General features: G+C 45.2%; 1 long non-coding RNA gene across 1 annotated transcript in view; it reads left to right on the forward strand.

Moving 5' to 3' along the window:
* The first annotated feature begins 1940 nt into the window (after positions 1-1940).
* The window catches only part of LOC146032108 (uncharacterized), a 50719-nt gene continuing 35701 nt past the window's right edge, over positions 1941-16958 (forward strand). Inside the window, exon 1 of the long non-coding RNA XR_014457557.1 lies at positions 1941-2008. This is a non-coding gene — a long non-coding RNA (uncharacterized LOC146032108). The remainder of the gene's footprint in view (positions 2009-16958) is intronic.

Below are 16958 nucleotides of genomic sequence, written 5' to 3' on the forward strand. Positions count from 1 at the left end.
CGATATTCAGGCATTTTCTGAGCGATTTTACTTCATTTCAGAAAAATGCTCAGAAAATGCTATGTGTGTAGTGTACACAGGGATGTAAATGCGCGGCCCCACGGGTCTGTATATGGCGCCGATTAATAACAGGAATGCAGGTTGTTAATTGGTCAAGGCCAGTGGTCTCACCAGACAACACTGGCCCTAACAGATCGCTCAGCACATATCGCTGGCACATTGCTGGCACATCCGAGTGATCATGCTGAGCGTTCTGAGTAAATTAACATCGCTCAGAACGCTCAGCGGGTCGCTACGTGTGTAGGGCCCATTAAACTCACATACCTGAACATTGCCTGCCTGATCTACTGTATCAGCTCCTCTTTTTCAGCTCCTACTGCCACAGCTCATTCATCCCGTCATGGGGTGACTTGCCCACTGTGCTCACTCCTGCAGTCTCCACTGCGCCCACTTCCCACTGCCTCCCGGTGCTCACTCGCACTATGGACACTAAATTATACATGCGGCTGCCTCTATGAACACTGGCCACAGCACCCATGTCACAGTGCTGCAGAACCCCAGGTCGCATAGTTTGGGAACTGTCTGGTCTAGTATGTCTAGTGTGTACATCAATATCATTAACTATGTGTGCTCCCATGCATTGGTAACGATGATTGATGTCTTCTGCGCATGCAGGTCAATTTGGCTATATAGCCAAATGACCTGCCTGTTCAGCGGCTCCCGGTGATATCACTGAACGATATCAGCGGCCGATATCGCTCAGTGTGTAAAAACAATATTGGGAGTGGACCTGTGGACGATATTTTTAATTATATTGGCAATGGCCCCCATCATTTAGTGTTTATATGGGGCTTTAGATAATCATAAAAAAGATAGATCAGGGATTCTCATGCCTGAGATAGACAGACAGACAGATAGATAGATGTTAGATTAGATACTGTGGATCATACAAACATAGATGGAAGATCGATAGAAGTTAAGGTCCATACACACTGGCCGACTTTGAGCTGAAAGCCGTTCAAAACAGCATGCGCGCTCCCGCATCATTGCCGGGAAAGCCGTTCATTTGCTGGTATTACCAGCAGATGAGCGGCATTGTGGGCGGCTTCGCATAACACTGTGCTTTGCAAAGACATCCTCTCCCTGCTGACGGTGCCGGGCAGGGGGGAAGCCGCTCAGTGTGTATGCACTGAGCTGCTTTCCCCCAAGCGATGATAGGGATGATCGCTGTCCATACATGATGGGCATAGTCGCCCAGCGTGTACGGAACGTTAGATAAACATATTATTGATAGATGGATACATTTTAGTTGAAGTTTGTCTTTTCTTTAATAAGTTGACATATAATACAAAAAAGTCTATAGAATGCATTAGAGACATAAAATAGAGTCATGTTAATCACCCGTGAAAGTGCCGCATGTCTCTCTTATTTCAGAGAGTGGTGAAGATGGAATGTAAACACTTTCAGTTTTCAGCTGAATTCCGCAGACATCGGAACACCTGTTTTGCCGGCCTCAGTTGTACTTAAAACTGTTATTGATATTTGCAGAAGGTTTTGTGTTTGTTTGTCCCTGTAAAACCCTTTGTTGATGTGTTTGCTTTTGCTAATGTGCGGTAAATGTAGCTTGACAAAGCATGAAATGTCCACACTGCTCACTTCCCCCCCTAACAGGCCGGCGCTGGGCGACATGGAAGCCGCCTCTCACTGAACACAAACTTGAGTACACAGCCGAGATTTTACTACTAGTTACCCATTAACCAAAATTCTTATGATCCTGGACACCAAAACGCGTGCATTACATACACCGGTCCTGGCCCTATACCCAACGGAAGTGAGGGAGGATTATAAATCATCCCTAATAAACAATCTTTCTCCCCAAAATGTGCATGTAAAACACATGAAGTGTAGACAGATGGCAGGATTAGGCTGCAGTTGTTTAGACAAGCTGTTTGCCCAGGGACAACATTCGTGTGCTACAGATTACCATATACTGAATCAATATTTGCAGGTGAGTTACCAGCTGTTTTTTTTTTTTAGGATGCCATTAAGTGACCGTAGTAAAATCAGCTGGAGAATCAGTCATAAGACCGCATGCAATATAGAGAAATTCTTGTGTCTCACAGCAGCAAAAAAGTCCATTGATTTTAAACGTTACTTCAATCAGACTTCTACTTCCTAGTCTTTCTCTTGTTTTGTTTAATTGTAGTTAATGATTTGGATGTTTGCCTTCCCTTTTATGAATTGACTTTACATTGGGACCAGCTAGACCAGGTCAACCTAACAACTAATGCTTTGTTATATATTGAAGCATTAGTAGGGTTACACAAATAGGCCCTATAATGTAAGTGGTTGGGGTTGTATAAAACTAACAACACACTCTTTGTGGGTTATGTTTTATTATAGTTGACTCATGAGAATTTAATTCTTATTATTATGCTATCAGGGCCCAGCGGTAGTTCACCCTATGCTGGTGCCAAAGCCAACACCAGCTCTACCGCCCTCCCCTTCAACGGGCCATTCTTCTCGTTCTGTCAGCCCATGTTTTACAGTGATCCCATGTGTCAGGTGCTGAGTTTGTATTGTACTGGAGCTGCAGCGCAGGACTGGTTTATAGTGGAGTGACTGAAAATAACATACTTCCTATATGGAATTTGGTGTGACAGACATGGTAGGAGTACCCACTGCTGCACTGCATAGCAGGTAAGCAGTGGGGGAATAGATGCCAGTGGGTGAAAAGTAGTTAAAGTTGATAGATCTATAGGGTGAAATTTAATAGGATGAGAGATTCAGAAAGTGAGAGATTTGGTAAGAAATCTCCGTGTTTTTTTTTAAAGCGGCAATCATTTACACTGCAAAATCAAACTGGGTTTGCAGTGTAAATGATTGCCGCTTTAAAAAAAACTGGAGATTTCTTACCAATTTTCTGAATCTCTCATCCTATTAAATTTCACCCATAGTGTTTAGATAGACAGTCAATAGGTCTACCCCAAAAGTTTGACATGGACTATAGTGTCAAAAGGTCAATATATCAGTGTGCCAAGCATAGTGAGGCACTGAACCTGAAGCATGGTCAGAGAAGCCAGCCACGCATTACACAAGTTGGAGGTACATGTCGATGGCAATGTCAATTACTAACAATTTTTTTTTTTAAACGCATGTCTTTCTTTTTATGTTGACCTTTTGACCATGTCACCTTTTTCATATCAACCTTTTGACCCTGTCAACCTATTGTATGTTGATATTTTGGGATCAGCCTATTAACTATCTATCTAGACACGGGACCTTATTCTTGTCCCGAATTCTCAGCCTTGCGAGTCCACCAGACACCGCCCTGCAAATGCCGGATCGCCTTCCACCCCTCACACACCGCATGGGCTTGCACAGGCTGCAAATGGATGTTTTACATAAACATCCAATCGCAGGCTGTGGGGGAACACCCACATCATTGGATGGTCGCCAACCATCGAATGATCTGGAAGGCACACGCACATCTAAGGTTACTCTGAGTTAACCTTAGATGTTCTTGGGCATTCAGAAGGAAGTGGGCGGGCAGCTGACATCCGTTGATGTCACTGTGCCCACATCACTAATTTCCATGGGAACGCCCAGCGTTCCAACTGGGTGTTCCCATGGGCGTGATTATCTGCTGTCACCCAACGCGCACGCCCACAATGTTTGGTGCATGCACCAAGTGAACAGTCTGTTTGCCATGGCCGCACGCCCCCAGCATATGCACATGCATAGAAATGCAGCTGCGCATGTGCATACGCCAATCTTCGGTCCCCGTGCGAATGTATGGTCCAGAATTAACCCCCACTATCTAATAATCCAAACCAGGTGAATAGATGACATCACGATTGGAATATTTATAAGATATGTGATTATAATAAGAATTTGTGACGTGTATTCAATGATTATAGAAATAGATCAATAAAAAGATAATAAAAAAAATTCCCAAAAGGATGCGATGTATCAATGGAAAATTTGGATAATCTCCAATAACTACAGTTTTCAGACATTTGACCACATTCCCCATGTTTCACATTTTGGAGCCGGTTCCTGATAGGCAACACTGACTAATAGAAACCTATGGTCCTCTTTCTGTATTATTTCTTAAGAGAATCCCTCCCAGTGTCTTAATGGCTCACTCATGAGCGGCCAATGGTGCTCGTACTTAGAAAGACATCCAGGTTTACCATTAAAATTAATAACAGATCTTATTGGAAAAGTTGTGCAATTTCAATCAAAATTGTACACAGGGCCGTTTCTAGAGGCGGACAAGCCGTGCAGCTGCCCCGGGCGCCGCACGGCTTGTCCGCCTCTATTAAATAGCAGGGGCGCCTGGCAGCTCCCCCCTTCCTCCTCTTATAATTGTGCCGTGCCCCGCCCCCGCCACAGCATATATCGTTCGGAGGGGAGGGGAGCGCATCACGCGTCTCACTCTCTCCTTCCCCTGACTTCACTCACTGACAGAACTCGCGGGCTGGCAGCCAATCAGGAGCCAGCCCGCGAGATATGATTGTCTGTCGGCACAATCACAGAGTCTGGGACGTCCGACATAGTGAAGTGAAGGGGAAGGAGAGACGCGCTGCGTGATGCGCTCCCCTCCCCTTTCCTCCCCTGGGAAGCAGCAGCGGCGATGGAGGCGGCGGGGGACCCGGAGACCTGAACTGTGCTCTCCCCGGCGGCAGCAGCAACAACAACAACAACAACAACAACAACGGTGAGTTGTGCTGCTGCTGGGATAATATGTTCTGGCACTGGGGGCACATATATGTCTGGCACTGGGGGCGCATATATGTCTGGTACTGTGGGGGCATGTCTGTCACTGGGCATATATGTGGCACTGTGGGGGCATATATGTGGCACTGTGGGGGCATATATGTGGCACTGTGGGCATATGTGGCACTGTTGGGGTATATATGTGTGGCACTGTGGGGGCATATCTGGCACTGGGGGGCATATATGTCTGACACTGTTGGGGTATATATGTCTGGCACTGTGGGGGCATGTTTGTCACTTGGCATATATGTGGCACTGTGGGGGCATATGTAGCACTGTTGGGGTATATATGTGTGGCACTGGGGGGGGCATATATCTCTGGCACTGTTGGGGCATATATGTCTGGCACTGTGGCGGCATGTTTATCACTGCGCATATATGTGGCACTGTGGGGGCATGTGTGTGGCACTGTGGGGGCATATATGTGGCACTGTGGGCATATATGTGGCACTGTGGGGGCATATATGTGGCACTGTGGGGGCATATATGTGTGGCACTGTGGCGGCATGTTTGTCACTGCGCATATATGTGGCACTGTGGGGGCATATGTGTGGCACTGTGGGGGCATATATGTGGCACTGTGGGGGCATATATGTCTGGCACTGTTGGGGCATATATGTCTGGCACTGTGGCGGCATGTTTGTCACTGCCCATATATGCGGCACTGTGGGGGCATATATGCGGCACTGTGGGGGCATATATGTGGCACTGTGGGGGTATATATGTGTGGCACTGTGGGGGCATATATGTGGCACTGTGGGGGTATATATGTGTGTCACTGTGGGAGCATATCTGGCACTGGGGGGCATACCTTGCACTATAGAGGCATATATGTGTGGCATATCTGAGACTGTGGGGGCATATCTGGCACTAGTAATCGGCATCAGTTGTGGGGCATAATGTGTAATGGGCATTACGGTGTGTGGGGAGTATTGTGTAATTGCCATCACGGTGTGGGGTCTAATGGGCATCATGGTGTGCGGTATAATGCGTAATTGTCATCACGGTGTGCAGCGTAATATGTAATTGTCATCACGGTGTGCAGCGTAATATGTAATTGTCATCACGGTGTGCAGCGTAATATGTAATTGTCATCATGGTGTGCGACGTAATATGTAATTGTCATCATGGTGTGCGGCGTAATATGTAATTGTCATCATGGTGTGTGGCGTAATGTGTAATTGGCATCATGGATAAACAGTGTATAATGATTTAAGTAGTCTGTCATTGTTTGGCCTTGATCTGTGAGTTGTACTAGGTCACTGTGTGGGCCTTTATATTTTTAGCCCGCCAACTTAAGTGCGGAAGGACAATGACAATTCCTGCAGTAACCAATGTCTGGTCATGCAGGTTGCAAAAGTGAGATGTAAGGTGATTGTTTTCCTGCTAGACCACACCCCTTTTTAACATTAAGCCACGCCTGTTTTGTTAAGCCCCACCCCTATTTCGCCGCGCGCGCCTTTGGCGCGCGCAATTTATTCGCTAACATTTTCTGGGGAGGGGGGGGGGGGCGCATTTTTTTCTTCTTCGCCCTGGAAGCAAAATTGTCTAGAAACGGCCCTGATTGTACATGCATAAGGCTTTACTAATGCATGCGGTTAGTGGCGGGTTGTATCACATTCAAAATACTATGCGTAATACAGGTTGAGTATCCCCTATCCGAAATGCTCGGGACCACGAGCATTCCGGATAGGGGAATATTCCGGTTTTTGGAATAAATTGTTTTAGCCATACTTACCTGTCCGGTGGTCCCTCGGCGTCCGCGCAGTCCCCGGGCGTCCACAGCAGGCCTCCGGCATCTTCTCCTGGTCTCCAGCGGTCCCAGGAATGCATTGCGCAAGTGTGCGCGCGCACCGGTGACGTCACTGGCGCGCGCGCACACTCGCGCAATGCATTCCTAGGACCGCTGGAGACCCTGGAGAAGATGCCGGAGGCCTGCTGTGGACGCCCTGGGACTTGGGAAGTATGAAAAGAGGGTTAGGGGGGGTAAAATAAAAAACAAAAAAATTTTTGAATAATTCCAAAAACCACGGTTTTTGGAATAATTCGGATAAGAGATATACGGATACCGGATACTCAACCTGTACTGTACATCCTGCCCAAAAAGGTTTTTTAACTAACAGTTTTCACGTAGAGATAAACAATTTCTCACTGGTACTGTGAAATAATTTAAATGAATGAATTAATTGTATGGAGTCATTTTGAAAAAAATATTTACTGTATGGTTCATGTGCAGCTGTATAAGAATTATTATTAAATAATTGAAATTTTTTTTTTAGTCTTTTAAAAATTCTAATGATCTCCCTCATGTTTCTTCCTCCAATTCACAATCCATGAAAAACAGAAAAAAATGATTAAAACCGAAACAATGAAGGAGTCAAATGAGCAAGCAAGTCAAACAAAATGTTAAAAATCCCAGTCTAATCACAAGAGCTATTTAGAAAATTATATATATATATTTTTTAATTAATTAGAACTTACAGTACATTTTAATTATCTTTGGTATTAACATTACCAACTTTAATTATGAAAAAAAAAAAAAATAAGAAGGAGGTGTAAAGTTAAGTAAAAACAAATTACTATGCAGGCATTATAATTAAATTATAGGTTTTTTTTGTACAAATCTCATTCATATGTAGACTAGGCAAGTAGTTTATGCACAAATGTTAAACATATTTGATAAAAAATCAAAAGAATATAAAACAAAAAGAAAATAAATACAAGAAAAAACACTTAAAGGAAAATCTATTCAGGATATGATGTACATGTATGTGTAGAAGTAGATACTTGAAATTTTCCTCACAAAAGAAATATGACAAGCTTTGAATAAAATTGGGCAAAAATAAATAGACAGGCAAAAGCAAAAGTTTTTTTTAATGTATGTGTTTTGAACATTTCTGTCAAGATCTCAAAGTATTTCTAAAGCAACGTGTAGCTTAAAACATAATTTTTCTTTTGAGCTCTTTCAATGCCATAAAGGGATCTACTCATTTGAAAATTAGCTCAGCAGGAGGGAAAATACTTGATGCTCAAGCAGCCTTTTCTTTTGAAAAATGTGCAAGACTCTCATTGATACACAGAGACGTATTTAAAGATCATTCCATAATTGCTGTGCATACCAGCTGGAAATATGCAGCGGTCACAAGATACCAGGGGTAATGCTTAGTACAAACCTATTCTCAGTTTCTCAAATGGTAATAGAAATTTTGTACCTACTATTTAGATGTTCACTTGAAAAATAATGCCACAATTTCAATTTCAAAAACGAAAAGAAAAGCTAAACAGATTGAAATGATATATTTTTAAAAATAAATATTGAAAAGCATATTTGCATTGTAAAAAATAGTTTTAATAGCAAACAATTTATCTATTGTTTATTTTTCACATTTATTATTCTGCTTTTTTCCCTATTTTATAGTATAATTTTTTAAAAATATTATAGGTTATTTATTTGATATTTAATATCCCAGATCCGAATATCCCTTATCCGAATTATTCCGAAAACCATACATTCCAGAAAGTGAAAAATTTTTTTTGTTAAAAACTCACTGGGGACATTTGTAACAGCATTACTGAGGACATGATATGTAACTGGCACTATATATGTACAAGAACATGGTTGCTTGGCATTCAAATTTAATATCTGAGATAGTACACAAACTTTTTTCATGTTCTTGAAACCTTGTTTTTTGAACAAATAAAATATATTTGTGTGCATTTCATGTGTTTGATGTGTTTATACAACATAAATGCAAGATACTTCAAAATACATCATTGAAATATTAAAATATTCTGAAATACGGAATAATCCGTTATCCAAAATTCTCCTGGTCCCGAGCATTTTGGATACGGGATACTCAACCTGTATTATTTTTTATTATTAATTAGTTCATATTTTTCTTGTATTGTGCTGTGTAATTGGTTTTAATTTTCCTTAGTGTTCCTCATTGTAATTTTTGTTTTGGTTTTCTATTGTACACTTTTTAAAATGCATATACTGTACTGTATGGACACATAAAACACAGCAAGTTAACATGGAGTATTTTTGTGAATTTTAAAGGGAGGGAAATTTACAAATCCAAGGCTGGCCTGAGTTAAAAAAAAATTGATAAGCAAATAAACATTTTGGTACCTGTAAAAAAGAGATTTGACCTCACAAAAAAAGGGCATGACCACACATTAGTACATCCAAGGGAACAAAGAGATAGCAGGTCACCGGGAAATAGTACAGTAGGTGACTGAGGAGGCAGGATTGACATGGAAATAGCGGGTGACAAGAGAGGCAGGCGTGACAGGGAGAAAGTGGGTGACTGGAGAGTCAAGGGTTACAGGGTGATAGTGGGTGACTACTGAGGCAAGGTTTACAGGGAGATAGCAAGCAAGATGGTACCTGCAGCATGCGGCCCTGTCCCGAGGGCCGGCGCTGCCCACTCAGCAGAGCCTGCAAAGCAGGGAGGTGCTGGGCTGTAAAGGCGCTCTCTCCCTGCCCTGCAGCTCTGCCACTGTGTGCTTTGATGTAAGGTGCTGGCTGCCAGCTGCTGCTGCGCCTGTCAGTGACAGTGTAGCGCAAGCAGCAGCACCGGCAGCAAAGGGGAGAGAGAACTTACGTTGTGATATACAGTAGTAGCAGCAGCAGCAGCAGGGGATGTCCCTGCACCTTACTCACTGGTGACTGTGGTGCCGAGCCCCTCCCACCTCATGTCATCATCAGAGCCAGGACAGCATGTGCCAAGCTGTGATTGGAGGAGCTTGGCACATGCTGAATAGAAGAGAACCTGATTGGACTGGAGGAGTTCCTCTGATCCATGAAACACGGAGGATCTGACTGTCAGCATGGACCTGAGGCTGTCTGTGAGTGTTGTGCCCTGCCTCCACTGTCTCTGCAGCTCTTCTCTCTCTCTCTACCTCTACCACCCCCTCCCTGTCCAGCATCTGCCCCCAACTCTCTGCCCATCATCTGCCCCCCCTCTCCCTGCCCACCATCTGTCCCCCCTCCCTGCTCAGCATCTGTCCCCCTTCTCCCTGACCACCATCTGTCCGCTTCTCCCTGCCCACCATTTGTCCCCCCCACTCCATGCCCACCATCTGTCCCCCCTACCCTGCCCACCATCTGTCCCCCCTACCCTGCCCACCATCTGTCCCCCCTCTCCCTGCCCACCATCTATCCCCCCTACCCTGCCCACCATCTGTCCCCCCTCTCCCTGCCCACCATCTATCCCCCCTACCCTGCCCACCATCTGTCCCCCCTTTACCTGCCCACCATTTATCCCCCTCTACCCTGCCCACCATCTGTCCCCCCTTTCCCTGCCCACCATTTATCCCCCCTACCCTGCCCACCATCTGTCCCCCCTTTCCCTGCCCACCGTCTGTCCCCCCTTTCCCTGCCCACCGTCTGTCCCCCCTTTCCCTGCCCACCAACTGTTCCCCTTTCCATGCTCAGTACCTGCCACCTCTCCCTGCCCAGTATCTGCCCCTCTATCTCTGCCCAGAATATCTCAACCTCTCTCTCTGCCCAGCATATCTCCCCCTCTCTCTCTGCCCAGTGATTGCCCCTCTCTCCCTGCCCAGTATCTGCCCCTCACTCCATGCCAAGTATTTGCCCCCCACTCCCAGCCAAGTATCTGCCCTCCACTCCCTGCCAAGTATCTGCACCTCCTTTCTCTGCCCAGCATATCTCCCCCTCTCTCTGCCCAGCATATCTCCCCCTCCCTCTCTGCCCAGCATATCTCCACCTCTCTGCCCATCATTTGTACCCCCTCTCCATCATCTGGCCCCAATCCCTCTCTGCCCAGCATTTGCCCCCTCTCCCCACATCTGCACCCCAAATTTGCTTCTTTCCGGCATCTGCCCCCCTCTCCCCAGCATCTGTCCCCCATCCCTTTCTGCCCATCTGTACCCCATCTTGCTGCCCATAATCTTTCCCCCCTATCAGTATCTCCCCAGCACCTGTCTACATCTCCCCACCATCTGCCCCCTCTGCCAAGTATCTGCCCCCTCTCCCTGCACATCATCTCTTCCCCTCTCGCCACCCATCACATTTCCCTCCATCCCTCTCTGCCCAGCAACTGCCCCCCTCTACCCAGCATCTATCCCCCCACTTTCTCCCCAGCATCTCTCCCCATATCTGTCCCACATCTCTCTGCCCAGCATATGGCTGCCCCTCTCCCTCACTCTGCCAAGTATATGGCCCTCCTACCCTCTCTCTGCCCAGTATCTTTTATCATTTCTATTCTTTATCCATTTTCCAACAGCAGCCACTTTTCCCTTGTTCCCCTGACAACTCACTGTTCCACTTATATTTCCCCTTCTCATGGATCCCTTTCTTATTCCTCTTATGCTCTCTTCACACCTTACATCACTACTATTGTGGGCATTATGTGTATAAGGTGCATTACTACTGTGGATTTTATGTGTAATGGGTGCTACTGTGGGCATTATGTATAAGGGGCATTATTGTAAGTGTTTTTAGTGGCACCACTGTGGGCATTGTGTTTAATGGGCACTACTTCTGTGGGCTTTGTGTACAAGGGATGCTACTATGTGGTGTATTATGAATCATGGGCACCATCTGCAGTGTAATGTAAATAAGATTGTGCTACTGTAAGGTGTAATTAAAGTGGGCTGTGATCATTCCTTATGATACCAAACCATTTATTTGTGTGCGCTGTCCCTTTAGGAGAGGGAGGGCGCAAATATAGATTTTGCAGGAGGGCGCCGGACACCCTAGCACCGGCCCTGCCTGTCCCAGTGCCTTCCCTTCCCACTCACCTCACCTGCTGTCTGTGCTTTCTGTATGGGCTGTGCTGAAGGGGTGCAAGCAAATCTTGGGAGATAGCATCTCTCAGCTAGCAGTCAGGATGGAGCAACTGTTCCCTCCAAAGTGTGATGCTCTTCATAACAGCCTATCCAGCATAGCTGGCCCTGGCATAGGCGAATCTAGAATTATGGTAATGGGTGGTCCCAGATCTAAATATAAAAACAGGGGGACGTTTGCGCGGCGTAGCCGCGCGGCAAAAAGGGGGTGTGGCCTCATGGGAAGGAGGCGTGGCCTCATGGGAAGGAGGCGTGGTATCACAAAAAGGGGTGTGGAATTACACTTTACACCATACACAGTAATGCCCATTACACATTTTAGCAAACTCCGTAATACCCATTACACATAAAGCCACACGCCGTAATGCCAATTACACATAAGGCCACACACTATAATGCCCATTACATACTATATAACAAACCGTAATGCCCATTACATATTTGCCACATAAGTGCTGCTTACCTACGTGCTCATTGCTAGGGGGTTCTTGCTTGATGGCACCATAGTACCCATTACACATGATGCCGCACACCATATTACCCATTACACATGATGCCGCACACCATAGTACCCATTAGACATGATGCCGCACACCATAGTACCCATTAGACATGATGCCGCACACCATAGTACCCATTAGACATGATGCCGCGCACCATAGTATCCATTACACATTACATAGTACCCATTACACATGATGCCGCACACCATAGTACCCATTACACATGATGCCGCGCACCATAGTACCCATTACACATGATGCCGCGCACCATAGTACCCATTACACATGATGCTGCACACATAATGTCCCTTACACATAATGCTGCACACATAATGCCGCTTACACATGATGCTGCACACCGTAATGCCCCTTACACATTAAGCCACACATTATGCGTAATGCCCCCACATACCGCCACTTGTAGCGTCCCTTAATGCCCCCAAAAGTGCCACTTACTGTAAATTTTAAATGAGCCTTCGCTGCTGCTGCAGAGAGAGATGGAGAGCGGTGCAGCTGCTTCTATGGGGAGAGGAGCAGAGCACAGCGCAGAGCACAGCGCAGAGCACGCTCCCACTCCCCTCCTGGTGTCCCCTCTAGCCGAGTGGACATTTGAAATATTGTGCGCGCTGTTGTTGTGCGTGACGTCGGGGGAGCACGCCGGGCGCCGGCACCACATGATTAAAGGGGGGGGGGGCGGGCTGAGGTGAAAGCGGGGAGAAGAATTGGAGCGGAAGCTGCAGGGGTGACAGTCATTGACAGCTGGGCAGAGAGCAGGGGGCTGCCCGGCTGTATTCAGAGCACTGCAGGTCACGGCTGTTTAAAATAATACCCCTTTCACAACAGAAAATGCAATATGGTCCCAGGATCATACAGGGACATTCCCAGGCTGACCCCTTACACACCTGCATTTTCTGGTGTGAGGGGGAGAGACAACCACTACCCTCTCCCTACCCCCCTTTAACCAACCAGCTATATCTTCGGAACCAACTGACCCATTTACATGAGACCAGTATCATATTGAAGAACTTTTGAGTTGGCTTCGAATGATTTTGGTCCAGTGAAACTGGGCTGTTTGGTTCCAGAGAAATCTGCCCTCAAAGAACATAAACAGTCATGAAATTACATTTAAGAAATGAAAATAAAAAAAAACGGTTTAACCTCAATATCCCTATAAACAATTAACCCATATGGATCCAGCCTGGTACCAGATTGAAGGCCCAGCGATTTGTGTTAGACTGAGATCAACCTCGAGCTTCAGTGATGCCGAAGGGGGAACTGGCAGCCATTGAACTGGGTGGGGGTCGGAATTAGCGGGTCCCATGTTATCCTATAGGGAAAACGTTCAAGCTTTGCCTGTCCGTATCTCCGGTTCCTAGGGGGCTAGAGACACGGGGCTGGGCTCGTTGGAAAGCCCTATCCCTCAGCTACAAAATGGGCTAATGGGTGGTCCTGTGCACCCCCGAACCACCCCCTAGATTCGCCTATGGGCCCTGGTTATAGATTTGATTAACAGTTGTGGTGAGTAATGTCAACATTTCACATATTAACATATTAAACATGTTAACATTCTACAAATGCTGGAATGTTCAATGTCAACATTATATCTGTTGATTTTGTAAACTTCAACATTATTACTATGTCCCCTTACAGGACATAGCATTTCCTCTTTATAGCTCTCTGATAGGATCACATGTATGGTATACCAGTTCATAGTTACTTATAGCCAGTCTGGTATACTGGAAATTGTGAGAATGAATAAAATGTATTAATGTATTGATTATTTCTTATGTAATTTATAACAGCACCAATACAAAAAAGACCCCTCTGTTTAATTTGCATGTATTGATTTTTTTTTTATAATAAGTTATTAATGTCTCTTTTACATATGTGTCCTCATCCACTGTGGCTTCCTCTGCGCCAAACATCCCCTCTGGTGCGTCAGATCGAAGGTGACACGGCAGTGACTAGAGTGTATGCATCTTATTTGCACAAATAAAACAACTGAGTGACAAAAATACTTTGTTAGATTACATGAATAATTTTGATGCGCATTGTTGGTGTGCGTAATATATATATACTGTATGCATGTGACTATAGGAAGTATGCAATGTAGCAGCTGGGACTTTTCCTCACACCAAGTTCTGTTGTGCTTCATCTGCAAATTTGCGCTAATTCCTATGTGGTTATTGTAAGCTTTCAGCAGGGCCCTCTAACCTCCAAGTCTGTCTGTTGTTACCCAGTTTGTTTTATCACTGTCTACTATTGGAAAGCGCAACAGAATCTGCTGCGCTATATAAGAAACTGTAAATAAATAAATAAATGTGGTTACAATAGCAGCCCAGCGTCTTTAGTACACAGTAAGTGGAGTTTTGCTGTGTCTGTAATCCGAATAAGACACAAACTTTACATAATAACTTGTAGCGCTATAGCTCTTAGAATGGCCCAGTCATGCCAGATACTGTATCTTGCGCCAAATAGCGTAAAAAAGGCTAAGTGTTTAAGAACTAACCTGTATACAGTATAAAAAATATTGGAAAAAAAGGGGGGGACTGGACCGCACACTTATTTTAAGCATAATAAGAGGTGCTATCATGTAGTACAAAACAAGAAAAATATAAATACTGATGCACACTCTAAGTGCTAAGAACACTGACAGTAAAAATTATTTTGATATACTCTTACAATTAACATGAAATGGAATTGAAGTTCTTAGCACACATTTGTGCAAATATGTGGGCCCATCCACCGCGTCCAGGTGAACTTCATTAGATCGGTCCCTAACATCTATAATACTAACACATTATATACATTTATCTAGGAGTTACCTTCAAATAGAGCCCAAATTAACATTTAGTCATTAATGCAGGAACCTGTGCTAATAAAAACACCTGACCTTTAAGTGTACAGTGTATACACAAATATAGAGAAAAAAGGGGGGACTGGACTGCACACCCTATATTTAAATATAATAAGAGGGGCTACCATGTTAAGGCTACCATACAGGAGAAAGACAAATATAATTATTGACTGTGCAAAAGAAGCATTGAGGTTAACCCCTTGAGTGGTATGCCCGGAAATTTTCCAGGCTCAGCTGCACTGCCGCAACGGGCTGTCCTGGAAAATTTCCGGGCATACCACTTTTTGAATTAGGTGCCTGCCAGTGGTGCTCCACTGGAGCACCACTGGCGCAATACCTTTAGGGGTCCCCCCGTCACCCCCCCTCCCTCCTGTCACCCCCACCCCCTCCACTCCAGCGATCGTACGCCGCCGGAGCTCCCCTGCCGCCAGTCGCCAATCACTATTTGTATCAGTGACGTAGGTGGCAGGCTCGGGGATGATCGGAGCGGCTCAGGGGGACTCGGGAGAGTTCAGGCACCCAAGTCCTCCCGAGCTGCTGCAAAACATCCCCGAGCCTGCCGCCTGTGTCATGACTGACAGGCGGCAGGGGGAAGCATCGGCAGGGGAGCTAGCTCCGGCGTACTAACACCGGAGCAGAGGGGAGGGGGGGAGCGGCGGCTTCCCACCATCTGTGGTGGGTTTTGCTGGGGCAGGACAAACCTGCCCCAGTAGGTTTGTCCTGCCCCAGCAAAACCCACCACTCAAAGGGTTAAATATGCAATATTTAAGGTGGTTGACATGTATGTTGGTTGTACTGTGATTGGCTTGACAACATCATTAATAAGCTGGGCACACACAAATAGATACATAAATTACAGTGTCTTCAGTGAGAGACATCATAACCCATCAGAGATCATTGATCTCTTCTAACCCACAAATGGTGGCGACATGCCAAAGTTTTCACAAATGGAGTTTGTTGCCACCCCTTAAGGCTCAGTCACTGACAGTCTACTTCCATCCTGCTTCTGACGACATAGAACATGTTTGCTCATGTGCAGAAGGGCCCTGAGCATTGGTAGAGGAGACCAAGCCAGGATGACTTTTCCCTTGATATGGTTACATCTGATGTGGTCAATCAGAAATGGCCACATGGTGACTGCTGGAAAATATTTTTCCAAGAGCCTCCAGTCTCAGAGACTCCTTCAAGCTCTCAAACAGTTAATGACTTTGTTTCAACCTACATATGAAAATGATGATCATTATTATCTGTTTGATATGGTTGGTTAATCATACCCTATAAACTCACTGACTTTGTACCTAAACGACTTGATGGTGTTTTGAAGGCAAAGGCGATCACACCAAATATTTATTTAATTTAGATTTCTCTTCTGTTCGTTCACTTTGCATTTTGTTAATTGGTAGAAAATAAACAATTATTAATTTTATTTTTGAGAGCACTCTTAGCAGCAGTTTCCAACCTTTGTTCTCTCCTATACCTCTTAATTATGCTTTTCATTTATAAGTACCCCATCCATTTGAAATATTCACAGTACTTACAAGTGGAGTAGAAGTGAGTGGTATACGCATCCTTATGTGTGTCCTTATATTAAAGAGTCTGAGGAGCCACCTCTGGCAGGTCTGTGTAACTGCAGCCTGATTCCTGTATGTGTTCTATGTGCAGTTCAGCTGCTACATAATTAGTGCATTACCTCGATGTGTCTGGCTGTCCAGCTGCAGTTAATCTGGGTATTTGCAGGCTTGTCCTTTCAAAGCCATCCTGATTGGGACTTGCTTCCTATATATTCCAGCCTGCCCATTACTTGATGCTGGTTATAGGTTCTTGTCCTTTAGGTTCTAGTTCCTGGTTTACCTGGTTCTTGCTTGAATCCTGAATCTGTTGATTTTTACAGCTTCCAAGCTCCCTGTCTGAGTCCCAGTTCCAGCTTCTGCAGACTGTTATGCTAAAGCAGTCATACTAATTAGTGTCAGCACCTGTTTTTTGCTGTGCTCTATCAGTGTCCT

This window comes from Crinia signifera, chromosome 1, assembly GCF_055691185.1.
Source record: "Crinia signifera chromosome 1, ASM5569118v1, whole genome shotgun sequence".
In the NCBI taxonomy this organism is placed as follows: domain Eukaryota; kingdom Metazoa; phylum Chordata; class Amphibia; order Anura; family Myobatrachidae; genus Crinia; species Crinia signifera.